Source organism: Pinus tabuliformis, chromosome 8 (assembly GCF_031772625.1).
Source record: "Pinus tabuliformis cultivar Carrire ecotype Pingquan chromosome 8, CPIR1, whole genome shotgun sequence".
In the NCBI taxonomy this organism is placed as follows: domain Eukaryota; kingdom Viridiplantae; phylum Streptophyta; class Pinopsida; order Pinales; family Pinaceae; genus Pinus; species Pinus tabuliformis.
Window position 1 is genome coordinate 652,170,712 of NC_142294.1, and position 17,656 is coordinate 652,188,367.

At 33.4% G+C, this 17,656-nt stretch overlaps 1 pseudogene; it reads right to left on the minus strand.

Annotated features, from left to right (window-relative positions):
* Nucleotides 1-1,767: 1,767 nt before the first annotated feature.
* Nucleotides 1,768-11,901, minus strand: LOC149237232 (elongation factor Tu, chloroplastic-like; annotated as a pseudogene).
* Between the last annotated feature and the right edge of the window lie 5,755 nt (nucleotides 11,902-17,656).

The following is a 17,656-nucleotide window of genomic DNA, read 5'->3' on the forward strand; positions in this document are numbered from 1 at the left end:
TATGTGATATGTTATAATCTTATAATTTAGTTATATGTGTGTGTGTGTGTGTTACATGATGTGTTATATATGTGTGTGTTATGTTAAATATTTTTATGTTATACATGTTGAATAATTATAAAGTTCTATGTTATGAACTAAATAGTTATAGAACCATGTTATTTTAATATATGTGTGTGTGTGTTTGTGTGTGTGTGTGTTATTTTAAATAGTTGTAAACAAGGAAAATTTTAAGGATGAAAAATTTTCTTGAAGTTTAAAACATTGGCGAATCTCACTAATCCCTAATATGCAAATTATAAATGTTTATTGATATATTTGTAAAATTATTCAAATTTATAATTATTTTATATATAGTCTCTATATAATGTGGGCGATTTTTAAGGTAAAATAATTTTATATTCTAAAATTTGGGCGAATCGTCTTTTATAAAATTGGAAATTGGCGAATCTTTTTTGTGGAAAAATCATGGAAAATTAGCCCACTGGGCGAACATTAGCCCCTAAAATTTTCCATGGTTGTAAAATTGTGTTATGTTATATATTTTATATATACAACTATAATAAATAACTATGTGATGTTATAGTTAAATAATAACTAGCATTTGAATTAGAATAACTCTGTTAACAAAAAAAAAATTGAAAACCATTGTTGAGAATTAGATTTGTATTTAGTAGCTTCGAATTCATTAAAATATGCAATATAAATCTCTTTAATGTAAATCTCTTTGCATAGAAAATAAGAAAGGGAAACCTCCTCAGTGACCTAAACTTAACAAACAACATAGATGGGATAGATGGGACATCATGATTAGAAGTATAAAAAAAATGCTTAAAATGACTAGTACAAGATTGTGTAAATATTGTTGGACATAGCAAAGTATTTCACCCTGACATTAAGTATGGTAGCACTAATATTTTTAGCACACAATACAGTAGATACCCACATACACCAAAAAAAACTAAGACGCTAAATATTTTAAAGGTTTTAACTTTCTCTTAGTCAAAACCAGGGAAATATTCTACGGAACAAAGAAGAGACAAAACAATTGTATGAAATGATATTGGAAAAGATTGGCTACCATGATAGTACAACAATCCAATTAAAGAGAAAATAGGAGAAAGTAGCTCAGCAGGTATCAATCTAGTTAACCAACATCCTACTGAAATGAAACTAATGGAAAAAGTTGTCTTTCCTTTAAAACACATTAATTCAAATTATAGCTACTTTACTAAAAGAGTCGCATCTAACTATTATTGGTTTACCCACTACTATACATCTATAGTGGATGGCACAAATTTGGTACAAAGTGCATAATTGAATATATTTACCTTCAAGAAATATTTAGTGATGGTTTCATGTTTCCAAACCAATGTTTTGTGACTAAAACATGTAACTTTAATTTACCTTTAAACTGCAGTGCATCACTCACCCAAACGTTTCTAGCTGAGAACACAACATAGAATTGATTAGAGTGGCTAATTAAATCTATTAAATTTTAAAATAAACAAGTGAAAAACATCATATAACTAAACATATGATCATAGAGAAACATCAATCATGCCATGACTAACCAATCCAAGCTAGTCTAGGACCACAAATATGGGTATTATGACGCAGATTCATCAGTATATGTAACTCATTGCATCCAGAACGACTTCAAAGAGGACTTTGGCATGGCCTTCTTACTCTTATGATTTAGCACTTTATTGGGTGAAAAATAATCCCTCTAGTTCTACTTTAAAATCATTAAAAATATATATATATTATGAATGTGGAGAAGCAACCAATGTGACAAAATCAGTCACCAGTACCTCCAAGAATAATGTTTTACTTCAGACAAAAGACATTATAGACTCGAATAACAACAAACGTGGAAGAAATTTTCAAGTAGAAAATAATCTGACATTTCTTTTCCTACTCGATGATGGATTGAATAACACCAACACCAACGGTCTTACCCCGCTCCCTAATGACAAATCTCATACGATGTTGACATGCTACTACATTTCTCAAATTGACAACCATCTTCACACGGTCCCTAGGAATTACTATCTTTGACTTCTCATTCTTGTCACTCATTATGGAAGTTAGCTTTGTCAGTGACATTATTAGTTCTCATGTAAAACAGGGGCCTGTAGCCAGGGAAAAATGGAGAATTCCTCCCCCCCTTCTTTCTTGAGCACATACACAATTGCTGAAAATTCTGAATGAGTTATACTCCCAGGCTTTTCCAAAGCCATTCCCTTCTCTATATCAGCCTTCTAAATACCTCTGAGAAGCATACACATATTGTCCCCTGCAACTAAGTTATCCAATACCTTTTGGAAAATATGAAGCACAGTCACAGTAGTCACCCTCGTTTCCCTCAATCCAATAATCTCCACAGGCTCTCCAACCTTAATATACCCTCTCTCAACTTGTCCAATTGCAACAGTGTCATTACCAATGATAGGAAAAACATCATCTACAGCCACCAGAAAAGGAAGCTCAGTCTACCTTTGTGGAATTGGAATATATTCATCCATTGTAGCCATGAGATCATAAATCTTATCCACCCACATATTCTCACCTCGTTTGATGTTTGTATTTTCCATCAAATCCTATAAAGAAAGGAACACTGACCCCGAAACAATAGGGACACCATCCCATGAAAACTCATAAGAACTCAAGATCTCCCTCACCTCAAGCTCAACCAACTGAAGCAACTCCTCCTCATCAACCTGATCCAATTTGTTCAAGAACACCACTACGTTGAGTACACCACTTCACACGGGTTTTAAACTACAATGCATTACTCACCTAAACTTGTGTAGCTGAAAATACAACATAGAATTGAATAGAGTGAGTAATTCAATCTATTAAAATTTAAAACAAACAAGTGAAAAATAGGCTATAACTAAACATATGCTCACTAAGAAACATCAATCACACTATATCTAACTAATCCAAGCTAGTCCAAGAAAAGAAATTTGTGTATTATGAAGCATATTCATCAGTATATGTAACTCATTACATCCATAATGACTTAAAGAGGACTTTGGCATGGCCTTCTCACTCTTATGATTTAGCACTTTATTTGGTGAAAAAAAAAACATTTAACATTAGTCTCTAGTTCTTCTATAAAAGCATTACAAAAAAGTTATATATGAATGTGCAGAAATAGTCAATGTGACAAAATCGGTTACCACTATCTCGAAGCATAATGTTGTACTTCAGACAAAAGAATGTATAGACTAAAATAACAACAAATGTGCAAGAAAATTTTCAAGTAGGCAATAATATGACATTTCTTTTCCTGAATTGTTGTGACTGAGGAAGCATGCAACATAAAATAATGACTTATTTTCAGCAGCAGGAAAGTGCTACAAATTTATCAAATGGAGAATTCAGTCTAAATAAATAATCACAAAAACCAAACTTATTGGGGCCATCATTGATTAAGGTGCTTTTATTAAGAGTTTTAAACTTGTCCATGCCCCTAATTGGACAAGCCTCTTGACATCCTACTTTGAGACAACATAAGTTTCATAAGTGTTAAAGAACTCATAACTCCATTCAAATTTGCCGATTTTCAAGAAGAAAGAAAAAGAGTAGGAAGAAAATGATCTTGTAGATCAAATGAATGTAACCACTCTTAATTACTCCTCAACTATATATTCAAGAATTGTAAAACTTTTATGGAACAACTCTGAACACTTTTTACCATGTATACTTCAACGGTAATTTGAACACTAATGGAAAATTGTAGGAGACAATGGCTCCTACACTAGTTTCAGATGGAGCTTTGAGTTAAATGAAGGTTTAAAATAAAAGTATTAACTATCCAACGAAAAAATAGTGAAATGTAAGCACTGTACAATCAATTTCCATGAAGAGAGATGAGTAATTACTAAAGATTTTAAAGGATACATGTAATCATGAAGAGAAGGAAGGTGGGATGAATTATCTTCTCAAAATTGACTTACATGGCATATGTAAATGTAAAGTCACCTATCAACAAATATGTAAAATTACTGATAAAAGAACACATGGATAATCCACCATCCTTAAAAAGCATACCTATTATAGAATTAGGTTTTCGAAATCCCAAGGGCTTCATTGGTGTAGCTTCATTAATACTCATACATCTTGAAGAGAAATAAACACCATTCATTTCAGTCATAGCTCGGTTATTCTCATTATCATCATGGAATCTGACAAACCCATAACATTTCGTGCGACCTTTATTTGCATCTATCACAATTTTTGCATCTTTAACGCATGGATATAGACTTTGGAAAGTTTCTTTCAACATAATATCAGTGAACTCAGGACCGAAGTCTCTAATAAATATGGAATACCAAGTTCTTGGTTATGTACGTCTGTCACTAACTCCAAAAGTAGCCCAATTCAACCTAAAACGTTATTGAGCATTGGGCATGGGTGAACCATGGAAATTCTGAGCATTGAGCATGGGTGCATCGTGGAATTTCTGTAAAATTCTTTCTGCAGTTGTATGAGAATCAAATTCCACAAATTCGCAACTTGTGATTGCCCATTTTTCTTATTCCGAACAATCTTAACAAAAACAGAGCCAACGCTGTGTAAAAATCCTGGTTTTCACTTTGGTGAAAGGAGTTGAAACCTCCATTTTAGTTTGTAAATGTATTTTGATTTCATTTTTTTTATTTTTTTTTTTTTTTTTTCAAAAGGTGGAAAAACCTATCAAACTCACTTTGTCAAACCAACAGTGAGGACAGCCATCTCTGGCTGCTATCCGTGAATGTCAGTTGACACATCACTGTTAACCACGCCACCTGAAATAACCCGCTGGTGGTCCGTAAGGGAGCAGGCTTTCACTCCTGCCAGATGCCTCTGGGTCTTGGGCCGTTAACCTGTTTCCTTACGTCCCAGTGTAAATTATTATTCTCAAAATTTTATTTTTTTTATTATTACTGCACATTACTCTATTTTACCGTGTCGTTTAGTTTGTAAATGTATTTTGATTTCATAATTTTATAATCCAAATTTTTATTCTCAAATTTTTAATTTTTTATCATTACTGCATATTACTCTATTTTACCGTGTCTTTTTATTGCACATAATTTTATATAGTTTTACCGCATATTCCTTTGCCTTTACTCTCAAACCCTAATCATTTCCTTTTTCCCATTTTCATATTAGCTAAGTCGTCGCCATAGATGTATACTTGATATTCATTGGTTTTCTTAGTGGGGAGGGTGACAAAGAAAGATTGCACAACAAAATTTCACTAATATTTCATAAAGTTACCATTCACTCATGGGTTTAGTTTGTTTAATGCTTTTTAGAATTTTAGAATAAATTTCATATTATTTTAATAAGTTATATTTTACAATAAAACCTATTAAATATTATAGAGGGATTTTTATAATAAAATGTAGTAAATATAATATGAGGATTTTTATAATAAAACTTGGTAAATATTACAAGGGGTGTGTTGTAATTTTAGGGAAAATCTCTCGCTGAAAAGAGGTCAATGTCTCGGACATCTATGTAGAAAAGTTAAAATTTCTTGTTTCATCATCCCATACATAATTGCCCAGAGATGGTTTGTGGAATTTTAATGTGTAATGTGTAGGTAACTCTCAGAAAAAAGATAAACCCTCCCAAGATGGCCACTCTCTCTGTGAAAATGAATTTTTGGAATTGCAGTAAGGGTGAAAGAAACAATAAGTGGAATATTCAATGTATAAGGCTACAGGAACATAATCTTTTACACCAAATCTTAGTGGAAACTATGAAAGGTTAAATAAATGGAATGACATAAATGTGGAACACAATTTAAGATTACTTTTTAATAAAGATATACAAGTAGTGTAAGCTATTTAAAGAAGAAGTAAATCGGTTTGATTGAAAGAACTAGCAACTTCCTTACACATTTTCAAAAGAGGAATAACATGTAATGACTTACCGTGAAAGAAAGAACACATATCATACTCAACAAATAGTTGGAATCATCTAGAAATCTTTATTATTTCTCTAAGAAAATCTTGTACATTACATAGCAAAAATTGTCTCTCTAAGGCCAAAATTTGGAACCCCAAAATTGGTCCCTTCATCTCTTTTTAAAGAAATTGTTACATTAAAAACAATTATGAAACTAATAACTGTCAAACTACTTAAAACTACCTCTAACTATTCGATCCTCATGAGAACTTAAATACTAAACTAACTTTACAATTACAAAAATGTCATGTTTTCCCAAAATTGAAAATAAGCGAATTATCATCATTCAATGACTCGAGATACACTCGCTTAATGAAGCTCTAGGTTGCACAACTCAAACCTTCCCTAGGGACATCAAATTACGACATTTCTTCTATACTGCTTGCACAATTCAAACCTTCCCTAGGGACATCAAATTACGACATTTCTTCGATACTGCTAATTCAGGAGTTGAACTTTGCACCATTCTATCATTGTACATTCTTAGAAAGGTTAACTTGTTGTATGTTAGCTTCTCAGTAAATAGGGTTTTAATTAACCATAACATCTAAAAATCCATCTGCAAGTAATTTACAATTGTTGTTGCTTTTAGAAAAAAATTATTTCATGAGAAGCATTAATTTTGCTTTTAGCCCCCACTAGCAATGTTTTATATTGTTGCTAGGGGTGAAGATTTCCCTATTGGTGCCAACATGAAAGTAACCCTACTCAGACTCTCTTATCAAAGTTGGTGCTAAAAGCTATTATTGATTTCGTGACTTCCAATTTCCTTCTCTCTCTACACCATCTTATTTATTTATGACACCATAGATGTTCTATCTACAATATCCATTTCCCTCAACTCCATAGAAGACTTGGCATTTTAAAAGTCAATCATCTTTTTTGCTAACTGTGCACTTTCCTATGAATGAGCTTTATTCGTGTTAATAATAGATTCAAAATCTCTTATTACCACTTTCTCTTTAGCCATGACTATCATATGATCACACATCGCTTTGACCTGTTGAATAATGATATTCCAGATTATCTCTCTTGCTTGAATTAGAGACATATTACCTTTTAACTTTTCTTTCAATTCCTTGACTTCATCAAAAGCTAATTGGTAATTCTTATGATGTTGGGTTGCATTTTCTCTGGCCATATTTAACTGCCTCTTTTTATGCTTCAATTTATCCTTGGTATCATCTAGATTCTTTTTTATTTTCCTTAATTTATCCTCTGAAATTTTAGCTCTATAATAACTCTTGTGAGTTTCTCAATGGGGTCTTCAGAGTCTGGATGCACCACAATTGTGTAGACATGTTTATCTATCCTCTGCTGCAAATCTGCATTGAGCTCTTTGAGAAAAACTACCTCATCATTACTTTCCACCAATTCGTGTATTAAGACATCCTTTTCTTTTTCAATTTGAGCCCTCTGGAGCTAGAACATGTTCTGTCACACGAAAATTTAATTTCCTCCTTAAGTACTGGATCTCCGACTCTGCACTATGCATTAAAGATTGAACAATTGCATTTTCCTCTAGATTCACCACAAGCTTAATAATCAATTTCTTAAATTCTTCACTTTGAGCATGAAGAGCACAGGATATAACTCTCTCCAACTTCAGCTAATCGGTTACCTTTCCCAATAAGGCCTCTATTTTTCTTGATGCCAATGATGATTTACTAATATCACTTTATATTAATTCTCCATTCCGTCTATGGAAATTTATTTTGATAGGAAATGGAATATCTTTTGTATTCACAAACAAATTGACAGTCTTGAAATCAACTCCAGAAGAAATTGATTGTGAAATAGGACCAGTAAAGGAAAATTTCAATTGATTTCACTCCAAATCCATCACTAAAAGAAGTATGGTTTGATAACCAAAGATGGATTGGGTTTCCAACTGCAAAATACCATTTTCCTTGATTTTCTTATTTCTTTCTTAAATCTTCTCATAAGAATCCTTCAAAACATTCAAGGAAGTATGTTCATCCTCACCAAGAATAGGAGATGATGGTGCACACTTCACTCCTCCTAGGTGAATGCTAACAACCAACTTCACTGGAAGGTATCTCCATGAGATGTTCAAGTTCTGCTTCTCCTCCTTGTGTTCTTGGATTTTTTCTACTTTGGAATCTTTCTATCCTAAAATCAATAACATCCACAACTCTCTTTCAATCCCTTTTCAGTGGGGAGAGGAGTTTATGCTTCCATGCTTCTTTGTGTTTCAACTAGGCCATCGTTTTCTAATTTCTCCAATTCAAGCTTTGATTCATGTACATAAGGGGCATAAGAAATATCTACTCTCCTCTTTGAAACAACTTGATGTGGATCATAGCACCATTTTTCTCCCTGCTCGAAATTCATTGCTTGCAATATTTTTTCAGCCTCCTCTGCTACTTGTCTATTATTAACAATGAATGAGCCAATAGTCCTAGGTAATTTGAATAAAAATCCCTTTTTAGCTGGGATAAAGTGTATTTGATACATATTTAGGCTTTACTTGATGAACTCCAATGCAAATATCCTCACAGGCACGAAAGAGGGGAGCCTATAAGGAATAATATATTCTCCATACAATCTAATTTCTACATAATCTTCAAAAAAAAACCAATCTCCAACCTTCAGATCCTTGCTCATTTGTAATAAATATTTAGCCTTTGGTAAAATCCTGGGAGGGGAAGAATTATTGATAATTCTATACACAATGGACATGAAGGAAGCAATGTAATAAGAAAAACCCTCATTGTTTGGTTTACTCTTGACTAGGTGAGTCCAACTGACAATTGTTTGCTTTTGCTTATTGACATCAATAACTTTCAAGCCTAGATCCATAAACTTCTCAACATGAACATACAAGAAGAGGTATACTAACAATGAAGGAAACCTAAAACACTCAGTAATATTTAAATTGACGAGTTATGAATTAATTGAATACTCCCAAAAGGTTGGGATGTCCAACACCACATCAAGTTGCATCATCAAAAGAAAAAACCCTATAGCTTGACAATCTCCTACTGAAGTTTCACTTCTTCCCAAAATTCTCATGATTATTTGCAAAACAAATCTTACATTCACATCAAAACAAGCTACAGGAAATTGGGTTGATTCTAAATGCATAAAAATATTTGGAGGCATAATGTAACTATACAATTTGTTTATATCCTCTTTTGATAAATTTTGATAGACTAGTAGGCGGGTTTCATCATAGAAAGGGGCATAGTTGTCTGATTAAGGAAAATCAAAACCTTGAAGAATTGACAATGAGCAAACCTTTAAAATATTTTCTCCCAGGGAGCTCATCACATAACACCTCCGAGGATACAAGGGCGAAGTCAACCATGTGACAAACTCTGGGTAAATATATGTTTGTGGAATAATTGTAGAGAATAGACTTGACTTGACCATTCTAGATGACATTTCTGACTTAGTCTGGTTAGCAAAGACACTCTGGCATATTTCCATCAAATTAAAGGGAAAAACATGGTCGAAGATGTTGCGTTCAATGTCCATGAGAGGAATGTGAGTTACATAACCAGAGAGAGCATCTTTCTTAGTCATTTGAACTTCTTTTCAAACTCACATAGTAATTGAGGCTATTTAAATACTTGGTGAATTTGCAAGGAATGTAGTGAAAGTTAAATTTGTTGCAGACGACAACAGTTGGTCGTGAAAACAATAGCTAAAATGAGTAAATTGGGAAAAAGTAAGTTTTTATATATGGAGAGCGGGAAAAATAGAATTATGATAATGTGGACAAAGGGGTATGGATGGAAGACGTGGCAAATAACATGGTTGATGACGTGAAAAGGGTGATTGAGATGGTGTGACGTGGAATGTTGAGAAGGGTGCTCGCTCACCTAATCCCGCTCACTTGCCACAGAGTTGTGGTATGGAAGAAACCACTAACTGCTCTCAGGGGAACCCTTGGCGGTAAGTCTCTTCACGAAGGAGTGTTGTCGAGGTTCATCACAACCATTGATCACCTTGACAATGGTTTTCCCAAGACTTCCTATGGGGGCACTCTCCCACATAACATTCAACCCCTTTGTGATGTTGGGTTTGTTGTGTGAATAGCCTAGATACATGCAACGACATCACACCAGTTGAGTTGTGCATTCTTTAATCCTCGCTCCACTTCATCGTGTTGGGTTGGTCCACTTTGCAAATAAAACAAATGTTAAATATTATTAAAAATATTAGCTTTCCCTCCAATGTAGTGGCCATGCGCTATCTTTCATGAGAACATTAGAATTTCAAAAATATTACAGAAAGAGTCCCTTCACTTCATTGTTTTTTCTTTTTCCCCTTTTTGCTTCTTTTCATTTCTAAGTTTTTTTTTGTTTGTAGATATGATTTTAAAATTATTATTATTATTATTATTATTCAGAATAAAAGAAAACTGACTATAACATTGGCTCCACCTAGGGATAGTGTTTTGGAACAAAACACTAAGAATTTTAGATTAGTGCCTTCAACTTGGGCATGGAGTCATATTGTAGTTGTGACATTGCAATGAATAAGCACATTGGATACTTATACTGGGCGCACTGATATTTACAATGATAAAATAAATGATGTTCAATGTTGGAAGTAATGTTTCAAATACTGCCCATTGATAGGCAGTTGTAGCTATTCTCCATCAATATTTTCCATAATAAAGGTATTGTTATCTCAGACCTTTGATGTTTTGAAAGGTCCAAACCATAAGGGATCAAACTTTCCATGCTTGATGTTGTCCTATTTTCTGACATCCCACCTCAGAACAAGGTCTCCAGGCTGAAAAATTATATCCTTGGCCTTCTTGTCAAAAACAACTTTCATCTTCCCTTGATAATTGATCAAATTTTATGCCACCTATTCTCTGCTTTCATTCAATTCCACCAACTGGTTTATTCTCCTAGTCAATGCATTAGATTCTTATTCATCATATAGAATCAATGTAGCTACTAGCTTAGCTAATTGACTATGAAATAAAGTTGGTATTCCACGTACCAGTTTAAAAGGTGACTTCCCAATAGACCTTTTGGTTGTCACCCTATTTTCCCATAAAGCAAACTTTAGTTGGGAATCCTAGTTCTTTTTGTTTTCTGCAATAGTCTTCTTCAAAATTCTTACCAGAGTTTTATTTGAGGACTCTTCCAACCCATTCCCTTGTGGATAATAAGTGGTAGAGTGACTAAGGATTACATTATATTTTTGGCAAAAGTTAATTAATTTTTTAGGCTTAAATACCTAAGCATTTTCTGTCATCAATGTTTTTGGACAACCAAATCTAGGAAATATATTCTCTTATCGAAATTTGATCACCACTTAATCGATTTTATTCCAGGTTGGAATTTCTTCCACCCACTTTGTGAAATAATCAATGGCTCTTAAAATCCACTTTTGTTGTCCACTAAAAGGTGGGTTGATTTCGCCTATCAAATCCAATCCCCACTGCGTGAAAGGCTCTTCTACAAATACTGGAATTAATGGTAGTGGTGTTAACTTATTCTTTTCAACAACAAGTTGACATTCTTGGCAGCATTTGACTAATTTATACACATCAGAGAATAGAGTGGGCCAGTAAAAACCAATCTTCAAGATTTTGTGTGTTGTAAATCTCCAACTTTAATGAACCCCGCAGGAACTATCATGATATTCATTTATGATTTCGGTCATTTCCTCCTCTGTTAAACACAACAATAAAACACCAACTGGATCCCTCCAATATAGCTGACCATTTACAATAACATATTTTTTGGCTTTCATTCTTAGGGCCTTATATTTTTCTCTATCGAGACTTGATGGACAACTAAGAGATAATAAGCAATTGACAATATTCTTATACCAATTAGAACAAAGAGACTTATAATCAATTATGTCATCTTGTTCATTGGATTTGTCTTCTTCACCAACAGTATTCAGTTTCAGAATCTCAGCCAACAGGTTTATCCCCATTCCTTGGTAGTTGGCTTCTATCAAGATCTTGGCCAACCCCTACCCTTTTATCAGTTCTTTTGGCTTAATATCCATTTCATACTCTTGTACCTTAGCTATCTATTTACCTCTTCTCCCTTCACTATCCCACTGTGTCAGTACATCTTTGACAGTTGAATTAGGTACAAATGCAGTGATATGAGATTGTAAAATATACATCATGAATGATTTCAAAGATTTAACAAGGCAATAAGCTTGTTTCTCTAATATTTTATATTTTAGTTATGCATCCCTTAATATCTAACTAAAGAATGGCATAGGTCGATCCTTGTTATCTTCATTATTTTGGAAAAGAATTGCTGCAATTGTAGAAGGAGAAGCAAAAGTGAAAATTTGAAAAGGCTTTTGATAGTTAGGGATTATCAAAATAGGAGCTTCTCCAAAAGATTTTTTAATCCTTGCAAAAGAATCTCTGGCTACTAGAGGCCATCTTACTTCTGTGTCTTTCTTCAACAAATCAGTTATTTCCTTTATAATCTCTGCATATTTTGGAATAAATATCCTAAGAAAATTTATGTTGCCCAAGAAAATCTATATCTCCTTCTTATGCTTGGGTAAAGGTATATTATTGATTGCTTCTACACCTTTTGTATCATTTTTAACTCCTTATTTTGATGCAATATGCCCCAATAACATCCCTTATCTATGAGAGAAATATGACTTTTTAGGATTGAGAGATAGCCCATATTTCCTGCATTTCTCAAAAGTCTGCTTCAAGTGTTCCAAATGTTCATCATCTAATTTAGAAAACACTGTAATGTCATCCAAATATATTACTACATTTTTATCTTTTTATCAAAGGCTATATCCATATCCCTCTGAAAGGTATCTCCAACATTCATCGAACCAAAAGGCATTTTGGCATACATAAAAGTGCCCCATGGTGTTGTGAAAGTTGTCTTCTTTTGATCATCTGAATGGACTACTATTTGGTTATATATAAAAAAAAACCCATCAATCATTGATAACCTTGAAGAGACTGTAACTTTTTGTAAAATGTGATCCATTTTGGGAAGAGAGTAGTTGTCATTTAAGGATGCCCTGTTCAAATTCCAAAAGTCTATACACAATCTACTCCCCATTTTTCTTGCTCACAGACACTAAATTTGCTACCCAATCCAAATATCTTAATGGCACAATTATTTTGGTATGAAGCAACTTCTTCACTTCTTTTTCTATTGAAGGAAGCAACGGAGGGTTGATTTGTCTTAAGTTTTTATTTGCATGGTTGGACCCCTGACTTTAGTGGAATATTATGTTGTATAATATCAGTATCATATGTTTTTAGATCTTCATAATACCAAGAAAAGATATCAGAATATTTCTTAAACAGATCAACGTACATGTATTTGTAATTATTTTAAATAACCTTTGCCAATTTTATGAGCTTAGGTTGTTTTTTGGTGCCAATATTACAATCCTCAACATCATCTTCCCAATTTTGTTTGCTAACATTCACATGAACATCATTTGCATCGAATAAACTCTACAAAGGGACCAAACCTTTAGGAATCATGTTTCTCTTGAGCTGCACAATTTTATGGTTTGCAATAGAATCCTTCCAAGGTAAATTATCTTCAATTTCGTCTTCTTCTTCTTCTTCAACATTTTTGGTTTCTTCTTCTTGATCAATTTTTGAATTGGAAAACTCTCCAACTACCTCCAAAAATATTTTAATCTACTCTTCATCTTCAAATACTTGTCAGTACTTTATATTCTCAGGTATAGAAGGCCTACTTCTAATTTCCACTTCATACCTCAATTTAGGATTTTGTGGAGATTTAATGGTACTAACTTCCATTGCAAGAGAATTAGCCAACCTATTGTTTTCCCTTGGTAAAAACTTAATATTAAATGTTGAAAATAAATTATCTACAAAATCCCATATTAATTCCAGTAAGATCTAAGTCTTGGGTGTTTTGTTTTACATTGACCTCTTACCTGCTTCACCACCAACTTTGAATCTCCAAACACAAATAAACAATCAATTTTCATATTCCTGATAGCTTGAAAACCAAGAATCAGAGCTTCATATTCTGTGATATTGTTTGTGGAATCAAATTCCAATTTGTAAGAAAGAGGGATCATTTCACCCTTTGGGGAAAGCAGTAAAACCCCTGCACCATTTCCCTCTTTGGAATATGCACCATCAAAATATAATTTCCAAACACAATTTTGTACTACTTCTTGTTTTTGAATTTCTGGAGGAACTTGCACCTGAGTGTCCTCAACAATTTCATCATTCACTTCCAACATAAAACATGAAAAATATTTATCCTGGCTATAAACTAGGGAATTACTTGAACTTCCCTCTTTTATGATTGTCTTAACAAATATAGACTCCCGATATAGCCTTATTTCTTCTCCACAAAATATTTGAATTATAGCATAAGTGAAATCTAGCTTCAGAACTCCTCCCAGCTTCAAGCCCCAAGATTTTGCAAGTAGCATTCCAAATCTTGTTGAGATGTCTGCAACCACTACATCCATCACAATGATCCTAACTGGAATTTGCATTAACGAAATCATCATATCCTTTATCAAGCCAACACACTTTACTCTTTTGGAGTCAAATGAATACAGGTCTTTATATGGTTTAGTGATATGTAAATTCAGTTGTTTCATAACAGAAAGAGGCATCAAACTATGAGAGGCCCTTGAGTCAAGCATGCAGTTGTGAAACATGAGATCATGAATTAAAAGAGTAATAAAAAAAGGAGGTGTGGTTGAAGCATGCTCCTCCATGTGAGGACCAAACATCACCATTAGCCTTTCTTCAAGCAGATTGACTGTATTTGCAATAACAATCACTTGAGATAAATTGATGAAATTTGTAATTTTCCTTCTATAAGAAGGCTTATTTTCTAGCTCGACCAATGGGATTGGAATCTTCACTTTCTCCAATTCCTTATTAAAATTGAAAGAGTGCACATTTTTCTCAGCCTTTGCTTGTTCTTCCTCCACCGTTTTATTTTTTTTAACTTTTTACTGACTAGGAGCAGGTTGATTTGTTTGTTTCTCTTGATTTACCTTAATTTGTTGACCTTTGGAGGACTCTCCTTGCTAGACTAGAATATTCTGAACTGATTTCTTTCCCTTATCATCGACTTTTTGGATAGGTTGTTGGGATTTCTCCTCATTTTGGTCCTGATTTATTGATATCTTCCTCCATCACATATCATACTTCTTATGAAATTTGACCTACATCATTTCTTCAAACTTCCTACAGTAATTGTCAGTTTCTTCCTCATCCAGAGCAACTTGAAGACCCAAATCAAGATTCTCTTCACCTTCTTCCTCTTCTGAGAAGGTGGAATACCGAATTCTTGAAACTTTAAAGTTTTTTCCAATGTTTCCTCTAATTCATCTTCCAGGTATAAGAAGGGTTGCACCTGATCTTTATCCTTCTTCTCCCTTTGCATAATTTACAAAGGAGGTGTCCTAAATTGAGGATTAAAATTCTTTTTCAGTGTCTGGTGAATTTTCCTAGGTGGATTCTTATTCTCCAACTCCATTTTCATCAATTCGTTAGACAAATTTCTGATGACCTTAGTAATCTCATCCAGGTTTTGTTCCGATGAATATTTCTATTTATTTGAAGGTCCAGCTCCTTGTTTTCACTTTTTCTTATCTGCATGATTAAATTTTAGTTTTAGTTTTCCAACAACAGATAAATTTGCCTCAATATCCAAGGCATTTGTTTGAATCTAATCAAGAGTACGGGATCTCCTTTCCCTCAAGGTGAATCCAAATTCTGATTCAAAATCTCTTGCAAAAACCACCTTTGCACCTTCATAAGGAGGTTTAATTTCTGCTAGAAGACTATTAGAGATCTTATTAAATATTTTAATGCATTCAACAACTTCTTCATTAGGATTCCTTTTAATAGCATTAAACTCTATCAAGAAATAACCATGATCTTTTTTCTCTCCCCATATTTGTATGAAAACATTCTCCAACTCTTTCGATGTATTAATTAAATCTAATGGGAGGGTTTTGAACCATTTTCTAGCCTTTCCATCCAGAGGTTGTACAAACAACCGCATCACCAGATCCAAATATTCAACACTTAAATTATCTGGAAAGGCGCAATAAGTAGGCATATGTTTCTCCGTTGTAATTTCATCCTCTCCTGTAAACCTTGGCAAAAACTTTAGATAATCTTGAGGTATTGCATTCATAGGATGAGGAAAATTTAGAGGATCATATCTATTTAACAGAAAACCTAGAATCGCCATGTTTTGATTTGGGGGAGGAGGAATGTTTCCTATTTGAGATGTAGAGGAGGTTGGAGGAATTACAGAAATTGGAACAAGTTAAGTAATTGGATTAAAAGTCTAATATGAAGTGGAAAAATCAATAGTCATTATATATTCAACTTCTGACACAACTGGGAAAGAAAAAGAAACAAATTCAAATAATATTTCTTCAAGAGTAGGTTTTGGAAAATGAGGAGGAGGAAATCTCCCCTCAGAGAAATCCAAGTTTCTTAAAATTTATTTTGGGTGTATTTCTTCAATATTATTGGAAAAATAACTAGAACCACAGGAAAATAAAGTAGGACTTGGGGTTTTAGGAATTTTTTTTTCTCTCCAAACCCTCCTCGAAACAAGTTTTTCATAATCAGATAAGGCTAGGTTTTTTTGCTAGGAATTATTTGATCATGTGTGTGGTCTTCAGGAGCTAGGATTGTTCTTTTTAATTTTCCACTTGGTGAGAAAATTCAGCCAACACCCTTTCTTTTCTCACCAGAAAAAGAAATGGTTTCAATAAAAACCAAGGGAAAATAACTTCGTTCTTCATTCCCCAAAAATGGCACCAAAAGATGTTGTAACCCTAAGAAAAACCTCTCGTTGAAAGGAGGTAAGTGCCCAGGACATCTATGCAGGAAAGTTAAAATTCCTTGTTTCATCATCCCATATATGATTTCCCAGCGCTGTTCTGTAAAAGTGTAATGTGTGGGTAGCTCTTGGAGAAAAGACAAAACCACCCAAGATGATCACACTATCTATGAAATGAATTTTTGGAGTTGCAGTAAGGGTGAAAGAAAGAAAAAGTGGAAGATTCAATGTATAATGTTGTAGGTACATAATATTTTATGCTAAATCTTAGTGGAAACTATGAAAGATTAAAGAAATGGAATGACAGAAATGTGGAGTACAGTTTAAGGTTACTTTTTAATAAAGATATACAGGTATTGTAATCTATTTAAAGGATAAGTAAATATGTTTGATTAAAAGAACCAACAACTTCTTTACACATTTTCAAAATAGGATTAACATATAATGACTTACAATGAACTAAAGAACCCATATCATACTCAACAGGTAGTTGGAATCATCCAGAAATATTTATTATTTCTCCAAGAAAATATTGTACATTACACATCAAAAATTGTCTCTCTGAGACCAAAATTAGGAACCCTGAAACTGGTCCCTTCATATCTTTTTAAATAAATTGTTACATTGAAAACATTTATGAAACTGATAACTGTCAAACTACTTCAAAGTACCTCTAACTACTTGGCCCTTATGAGAACATAAAGACTAAACTAACTTTAAAATTACAAAAACGACATATTTTCCCAAAATTAAAAATAAGCGAATTATCATCATTCAATGACTTGGGACTCTTGTGCAAGCTCGCTTGATGAAGCTCTAGGTTCCAAAACTCGGACCTTTGTTAGGGACATCAAATTACGATATTTATTACATGC